Source organism: Carlito syrichta, unplaced genomic scaffold (genome assembly GCF_000164805.1).
Source record: "Carlito syrichta isolate Samal-C Ts95f unplaced genomic scaffold, Tarsius_syrichta-2.0.1 Scaffold315400, whole genome shotgun sequence".
Lineage (NCBI taxonomy): Eukaryota > Metazoa > Chordata > Mammalia > Primates > Tarsiidae > Carlito > Carlito syrichta.
This window is the reverse complement of record NW_007259496.1, coordinates 873,407-881,185: the sequence shown is the minus strand read 5'-3', so window position 1 is coordinate 881,185 and position 7,779 is coordinate 873,407. Positions and strand designations below refer to the sequence as shown.

General features: G+C 47.3%; 1 protein-coding gene across 3 annotated transcripts in view; it reads left to right on the top strand.

Annotated features, from left to right (window-relative positions):
- Positions 1–7,779, top strand: part of PRKAG2 (protein kinase AMP-activated non-catalytic subunit gamma 2) — a 328,475-nt gene that overhangs the window by 144,665 nt on the left and 176,031 nt on the right. The window lies entirely within an intron of this gene.

The window sequence follows — 7,779 nt, the reverse complement described above, 5'->3', positions numbered from 1 at the left end:
CCCCACCCCACCCCTGCTCCAATGCTGCTATTTATCAGCTCAGTCTCATAAGAGTCAGGAAGACACAGCCCAGTGGATGAATAAAGTTGAAGAAACTGAGAGACGCATAAAACCATGTCCCCTGGATGACATGTGATGCGTTAAGTGACAAAATATTATGTGTAATAATGGTAAACCATCTGGGCAGTAAATGAAAACTGGAATAGGAAGAAAAGAAGAAGAAAAATCTCAAATCTACCTGTATCTCTTGCTATATCCAGTTCAACCAGCACTTCTGGAAGCCTCTGCCAGGCTTTGTATCATGCTGAGTACTATGTGGAGAGCAAGCAGAGAAGACAGTCGTTCTTGAATTCAGGAAATTTTCAGTCTTGTGAAGGAGAAAAATCCATTAAAAAAACTACAGAGCAATATCTAATTGAGTGAGTGCAAAGGCGGATTTACACGGGAATCAGATGCCCAGGTCTGACCCAGAAGAGACAGGATGGACTTCCTAGACTTGGGAGTCTTTACTATGGTCTTAAAGTGACTCTTGTTTTAAACAATTAAGTAATAGACACTCATTTACCATAGAATTAAATTCAAACCTATGATTAACTAAAAATCTGGTTTTGCTAATGAGGATAGACGGGCCCGTTATTAAAAGCCTATTATGTGCCAGACAGTGGTTTCTTCCCTTGTGTTTAGAAGTTGGCTGTCATCCCGTCTCCTACACCTCTGAGAGCAAAAATAATATTTGCATCTCAATCAAGTTTTGTAAGAGCTTGGATGCAAATGCCAGTTCTGACTACATGGTCAGGAAAACTAGGGCTCCCTCCAGAGCCTCCCTCTGGAATCTGGGAAGAAGCAGAGAATCTGCAGCCCCAGCTTGTGCTGAGGCCACTCTTAGGTGGCCAGACCCCAGGGATCTGGATCTGTCATATGTCTGAGTTTGGCTAGAGTCTCAGGAAGAAGAGCCAAGAGCTAGGCTGGGTGGAAGGTGTGAGCCCTGCAGAGCGAGCTGGGCGTGGATATACTGAGTGAAGAAAAACATTTGAGAGTGTCAACCAAACCTTGCCTCCCAACTCCCTGCCTGTCTAAACCTCACCCATTTCTCAAGACCTATAAAACTACCCCAGTGACTTGCTCTGTGATCTGCCGGTAGCTCATGAGCAGGGACCGTGTCTGAAAGAGAACACTCTATCTGAGCACCATCCCTAAGGTCTTGCAGCATCATGGGTTCTCCATAAAGAAGCACTGGTTATGTATTTGATGGCTGGAAGATACCCCACTCCAGGGCTGTTCCTGGATCTCTGGGAAGGATTGCTGCAGGATTTAGTGTTGTAAACTCCCTCTCAGTGGTACCCTCTCCTTCACGCCATTGCTCCTGAAGCTAAGAGAGTTTAGATGAGGCCTCCTTCTCCCTAAGAAAGCTTCGGCGAGGGATCAGAAAATTCCTGTCTCTTGCTTATTCTCCCTTTCTCCCCAAATAAAGCCTACCAAGCAGGCAGCATGGATCCCACTGTCCTAGTTTCTTCTGTGGCTGTATCAGCCTTTTCTAGGAACCGTTGTCCCCTCTGGCCCAATTCAGGGAGGATTCAATTCATAGGGACAAGATGCATCGTATTTCACCTGGTGGGTTCCCTGTGATTCTTTGGGTCAAGAGATACATTTTTGTTACATATGCACACACATGCACATCTACTCACACACAGGCACACACTTGCTTACACATGTACACCCATGCTTGTACCTTCACACAGGCACATTAACATACATTCACACACATGTGTGCACTCGACACACACACACATACATACACACACACACACACACACACACTGTTCCCTGGCCTCTTGACTATCCAGAACCACCAAAAGAGAAAAGCCAGGCCCAGCAGACCAGCAGTCACTGAGTCTACCTGTGCTTGCCTGAGGATGGCATTTTCACTGGGAGGTGTGTGACTCTCGCTGGAGATGTGAACCATTCTGCCTCGTGACAGAATCCTCCCAGGAAGCTCTGACTCACAGAGCGCTCAGCACCGTCCCTCTCACTGCAGAGCCAGGCAGGGGGCGCGTCTCGCATGCAGAGTTTTTATGCCCCGGGCGCTAGACAAGGGATGATCTTGACTAAGCCTTTCTTTCAGCCTCTTTGGAAAAGAGAGCTCCAGATTATGTCGACAAAGAGTATGTGGCAATAATAATAAAAATGGAAAAGGAAGATTAGGAAAGGATTATGCTAATCAGATCAAAGAGAATTGGCTGAGGTCGCATTTCCACCTCTGCAGTTCTCGGGGAGTAATTAAATGTAGAGTCTTTTAAGATCTTTTTGGAGCCAGCACGGGGGACACAAGTCAGAGGGGTGTATCAGAAAGCTGGCATCTCATCCTGTGTGGCTAGGGTCTGAGGAAGGCTGGAGACCACAGCTTCTGATGATTCTTGGCTTTCACATTAGCCTCCTATTCCTGGGAGCCTGCTCGGTGTGATTGTGCTATGACTTCTTTACCAGAACATCAGCGTCCGTCCTTGCCCGTGACATCCAGATCACCCCAATACTGCCTACCACGGCTCTCGTGCCCTGTTAATGCAAGCAGAGCCCATGGCTCTGGGGATGTACCCTTAGCCTCTGCAACCCCCATGCAACCCTCCCCACCGCCCACTCATCCTCTCCTTTTATGATCCTTGTGCTGCCTCTAGCTGCCTATCTGCTGGCCTGGCTGCAGGTGTTCCAATTGGGTTTGTCTCAGAATATCCCAATATATGTGTCTTTTTTTTTTTTTGCATTGGAGTCTTACTCTGTTGCCCAAGCTGGAGTGCAGTGGCATGCTCACGGCCACCGCAGCCTTGACCTGTTGGGCTCAGGTGATCCTTCCGCCTCAGCTTTCCAAGTAGCTGGAACTACAGGTATGTGCCACCATGTCCGGCTGATTTTTTAATTTCTTGTAGAGATGAGGTCTCATCATGTTGCTCAGGCTGGTCTTGAACCCTGAGCTCAGGTAATCCTCTTGCCTCTGCCTCCCAGAGTGCTGGGATTACAGGCGTGAGTCACCACGCCCGCTTGTCTACCATTTTATAATGGACATTTTCAAGCATTGTCTACCTTTTTATAATGGACATTTTCAAGCATATACAGAAGCAGGGAGAATAGTATATGTGTACTCATTTTCCAGGTTCAACAATGACCACTGGTCTGCCAGTCTCACCAGCGTTCCCAGCGTCTGTGTGCTGGCCGCTGTTCCTGCACTGGTAACACAGCGTTGAGTGAGCAAGAGACACGTGCACCCTCAAGGGTCACAAGGCCTAATGAGGGTGGACAGAAAATGAGGGTTTTTAAAAAAATTATGATAGGATATATTGGGCTGATGCATAAGTTCATAGTGTTTTTCACTTGCCCATGGAATGCAAATGTTGCATACCGGTTGACTCATCACAGTTCATTGTATTTGCCAATCCTCGGGTTGACTGACGTGGATCATTGTGGATTAAGCGTTTAAACGGTCTTCATCAAAGCCTGATGGTCTTCCTGAACGTGCAAAATCACTCAGGTCAAAATGGCCCTCTTGGAAACAAAAAACCATGTTCTTGCTGTGCTTTCCCCAATGGTATTCTTCCCGTACACAGCACAAATGTTTCAAGCCACCTCCACTGCCTTTCCTCCTCTGTTAAACTCAAACAGAAGAGAATGTCGGAAACGTTCAGTTTTTTCCACTTGACATTCCATCTTCTTTAGCCCACAAAATAGCACTGACTTTCTTCTTATCTGCAGAATGAATGCGAGGCATATGCACAAGCACAACATTGTCACTCCAAATGACAAATGATAAACTCCCAATACTGCAGTGCTGCCATGCCAAAAACAAACACTGCAAACTTATTCATCAACCTAATACATAACATAAAATTTCCCATCTTCCATCATTTTTGAGTGTACAGTTCAGCAGCATTAAGTACATTCCCATTCCAGTACAGCCATCAGCACCTTCCATCCATAGAATTCTACATCATCCACAGCTGAGACACTGTCGCCATAAAACAGACTCCCTACTCTTTCTCACCCCAGCCCCTGGCAGCCGCCATTCGACTTCCTGGTTATAGATCTGACGACTCTAAGGCCCTCATAGAAATAGAATCATATGGTATTTGTCCTTTTGTGTCTGGTTTGTTTCTTTTTTTTTTCCTTTTGAGTCAAGAGTTTCACTCTGCCACTAGAATGCAGAGGCCCAATCATGGCTCACAACCTCAAAACTCCTGGACTAAAGCAGTCCTTTCACCTCAACCTCCCAAGTAACTAGGACTACAGGCATGTACCACAAAGCCCAGCTAATTTTTTTGATTTTTTTTGTAGAGACGAGGTCTCACTATGTTGCCTAAGTTGGTCTCAAACTCCTGTGCTCAAGCAGTCCTCCTGCCTCGACCTCCCATTGTGCTGGGATTACAGGTGTGAACCACCATGCCCAGCCAGTGCCTGGCTTGTTTTGATAGATGAACTCATTTTTATTGTAAGGTCAGGCTAATGGTGACAAGGTGGAGGCAGGACTAGGGGTGGCTTTGCCAGGTGATGGGGAGAGGGCCGCGTGGGTACCTGTGCTCGGGTCCTTCCAAGAGATGGGGAGGCTGGCCCTGAGGTGGGAGGACTCAGTGTGTTTTAGGGACACCAAAAGGCCTGTGGGGCTGGATGGCAGGAAACGGAGTCAAATGCTTGGTAGACGAGGCCTCGATGGCTGGGCACAGCAGCCCGTTTATACGCCATCTTGCGGGCCATGGGGAGGACTCCAGATTTTACCTATATGAGATGAAGCCCCTTGGGGTGTTTGAGAAAAGGACAGATGGACTGAGGACTGGGGCCTTGCCCATGAACACAGTGGGGTGAGGATGGAGCGGGGATCGGAATCCATCCTCCCACCCAGCCACCCTGCCCTGATGACCATTATTTTTGCCAAATTTGCGTCCACGCAGAAGGCTCCTAGAGACACAGCATCTTAATTTGTGAAGACCGGTCTTCTTTTTCTTTTTAATAAATTTTTTAATTTTTATTTTATGTGGGGTACAATTCAGGGTTCGGTATACAAATGTTCATTACGTAGGTATCCTTGTTGATGAGGTGCGCCCCACCCTCCCCTGGAAGTTTCCCACTACTTCCAATTCCTTTCTTATAGTGTTACGATAGTTGTGAAGAGGGGTCTTTAACCCTAACCCTAACCCTATTTTAGACCCTGTTTGGGATGGATTTTCCACTGCAAAAGCAGAAGTGTTTAGGATCGAGGGACGAGTGTTCACACAATGTAGGAACTCTCTGTCTCCCAGCTAGGGAGCCAGTGAGGCCCACCTGCCTCTTCCCTTCTGCCCTGCTGTAAGCCATGCCCAGAAGAACACATCACCCATCTGCCTGTCTTTCCTGCGTCGCTGTCAGTCCTTGGCAGCCCCTGGACAAGGCCCCTGTATGTAGATGACAGGTGCCAGGAGTGGTCAGCCTTTCCACATGCACTGCTCCCCAAGCTCTCCCTGAGTTACTCTGTAAGTCAGGCAGTTGTCACCTAACAGGGTGGCAGTGTAGTAAAGTGGCTCAAATGCATTCCCTCATGAAGGACACTCACCTTCCCTATGCCTCAGTTTCCCATCTGTCCAATGACACCTCAAAGGCTGAGGTGAGGGTTGAAGGAGACGGATGTCAGTGGGGGCTGTCACTATTGGGTGTTTCTTTCCCTCTTCTGCCACCATCGAAGTTGCCCAAAGCTGCTGTCCTGCTCCCAGCACGGTGCAAGGCAGGAGGATCAAACTAACTGCCTGAACAGGGGCGAAGCGTCTGAACAGTGCGCTGATGGAGACAGCCAGTCAGGTGTATGCTGTCACAGGTGCACTTGGGGGCTGTGAAAACAAGACCACGAGTGCGACGTGATTTCGGGAGCAGTTTTCCTCTGGACAGCCCAGACTCCGAGAGAGAAGCCAGAAAGTGTACAAACAATTCTGGGATCGCGGATGTCTGAGCATGTTTAAAGATAATAGGACAAGATGGCAGAGCCCAGTGGAAGGAATAAATAAACAGAGGAGAAAGAAGATTCATGAAAGAGGTTAAATTTTTGAAAACACTGACTCTGGATGAAGACAGAAAAGCCTGCCACGGCTTGGTGACTCTGGGCGTTGGCAGCCCCTGCTACTCTCTCTGGGATAAGACCCAGCCCAGGGCATGTCTGTGGGTCCAGAAAGGCTTGGCATCCAAGGATTATCATCTGGACTTCCGATTTCTCAATGAGATCAAGAGCTTGGTAATTTAGAGAGCAAGATGAGGTCTGTCCTTTGGTAATAGTTTGTCTTTTAGTGATTGAGAAGAAAAAATGTGCAAAGTCCAAATACTCTCAAGAACAAATCAACATGAGGCCAGACATGGGGCTCACGCCTGTAATCCCAGCTCTTTGGGAGACTGAGGCGAAAGGATTGCTTTAGCCTAGGAGTTCAAGACCAGTCTGGGCAACATCGTGAGACCTCGTCTCTATAAAAAAATCAAAAAATTTGCCAGGCATGGTGGCACATGCCTGTAGCCCCAGCTACTTGGGGCGCTGAGGTGGAAGGATTGCCTGAGCCCAGGAGGTCGAGGCTGTATTGAGCCATGAGTGTGTCACTGCACTCCAGTCTGGGTGACAAAGTGAGACCCTGACTCAAAAAAAAGAGAACAAATTAGCATGAATGTTCCCTGAGGGCCAAGATGACTTCTTGTACCACCATGTATTCTTAGCCCAGGCCCTGGGAACTGGTGGCCTCCAACAGGTATCTCATGACAGTGGTGCTGGTCCAGGGTGCAAGGATCCAGGAGGTAGCATCTCCACTCCTGGTCAGACATTGCTGGGAATAGAGGAATCCAGTGAGAACGCAGCTCCTCCCCACCCCCACCCCCGGAATTGAGAAATACAGCAGCTTCCAGAAAACACCGATTGTGTTAGGGGAGTGTCTGGGTGTCCAGTCTCACCAGAGAGGCGTTCTTACCTTCTGGCATTCTGACATAGAAGGAAGGATGAGGATTCAAAGCAGATTCAGGAGGGAGTTCTGGTGAGTCACATAACTAAAATGCCGGGCTGGGTCCTACTTTTGACTGGACGAGATAACAAATCTGCTACTAGTGATTTCATAAATGAACAACAAATGAGTGATAAGACTACTAGGCTCAGTTTAGTCTGTTTGCAGCCTTCCTATAAGAGCTTTTATATCTATAATCCAAATAATTTCTAGTTCCTCCCTTTCAAGAACTTTCTGTTTTCCTGGGGAGATAAGCCTGAAACAACCAGAGAACAATACCCCTGCCTGCTGAACTCTGAGCTCCAGATTCCTCATGGCCTAGTGTTGACTGTCAGTACTTATGAAAGTACTCCCCTACTCAGTACTTATGAAAAGGAGACCTGGGGAAATCATTTCAGGAAGAGTGGGCTCCATCAGGGGTTTCTGAGAAATTCTCCATGAGTCAGAATTAAATGCCTGTTTTCCATAAGACATTTATGTTGACAAACAATGTATTGAGAGAAAAATATATATATATAAATAGAGAAGTTTTCATGTCTGCCAGTACAAAGCAAATAGAAAGGAAGACGCCAGGTATACACAATAGGGAGATATGGTTGTGTTCTTTTATTTTCCTATTTTGTTTTTTAATCTTTTTTAGAGACAGGATCTCATTCTGTCGCCCAGGCTAGAGCGCAGTGGCATGATCATAGCTTACCGCAGCCTCAACCTACTAGACTCAAACGAGATCCTCCTGCCTCATTCTCCCAGTAGCTGGGACTATAGGTATGTACCACCACACTCAGCTAACTTAAAA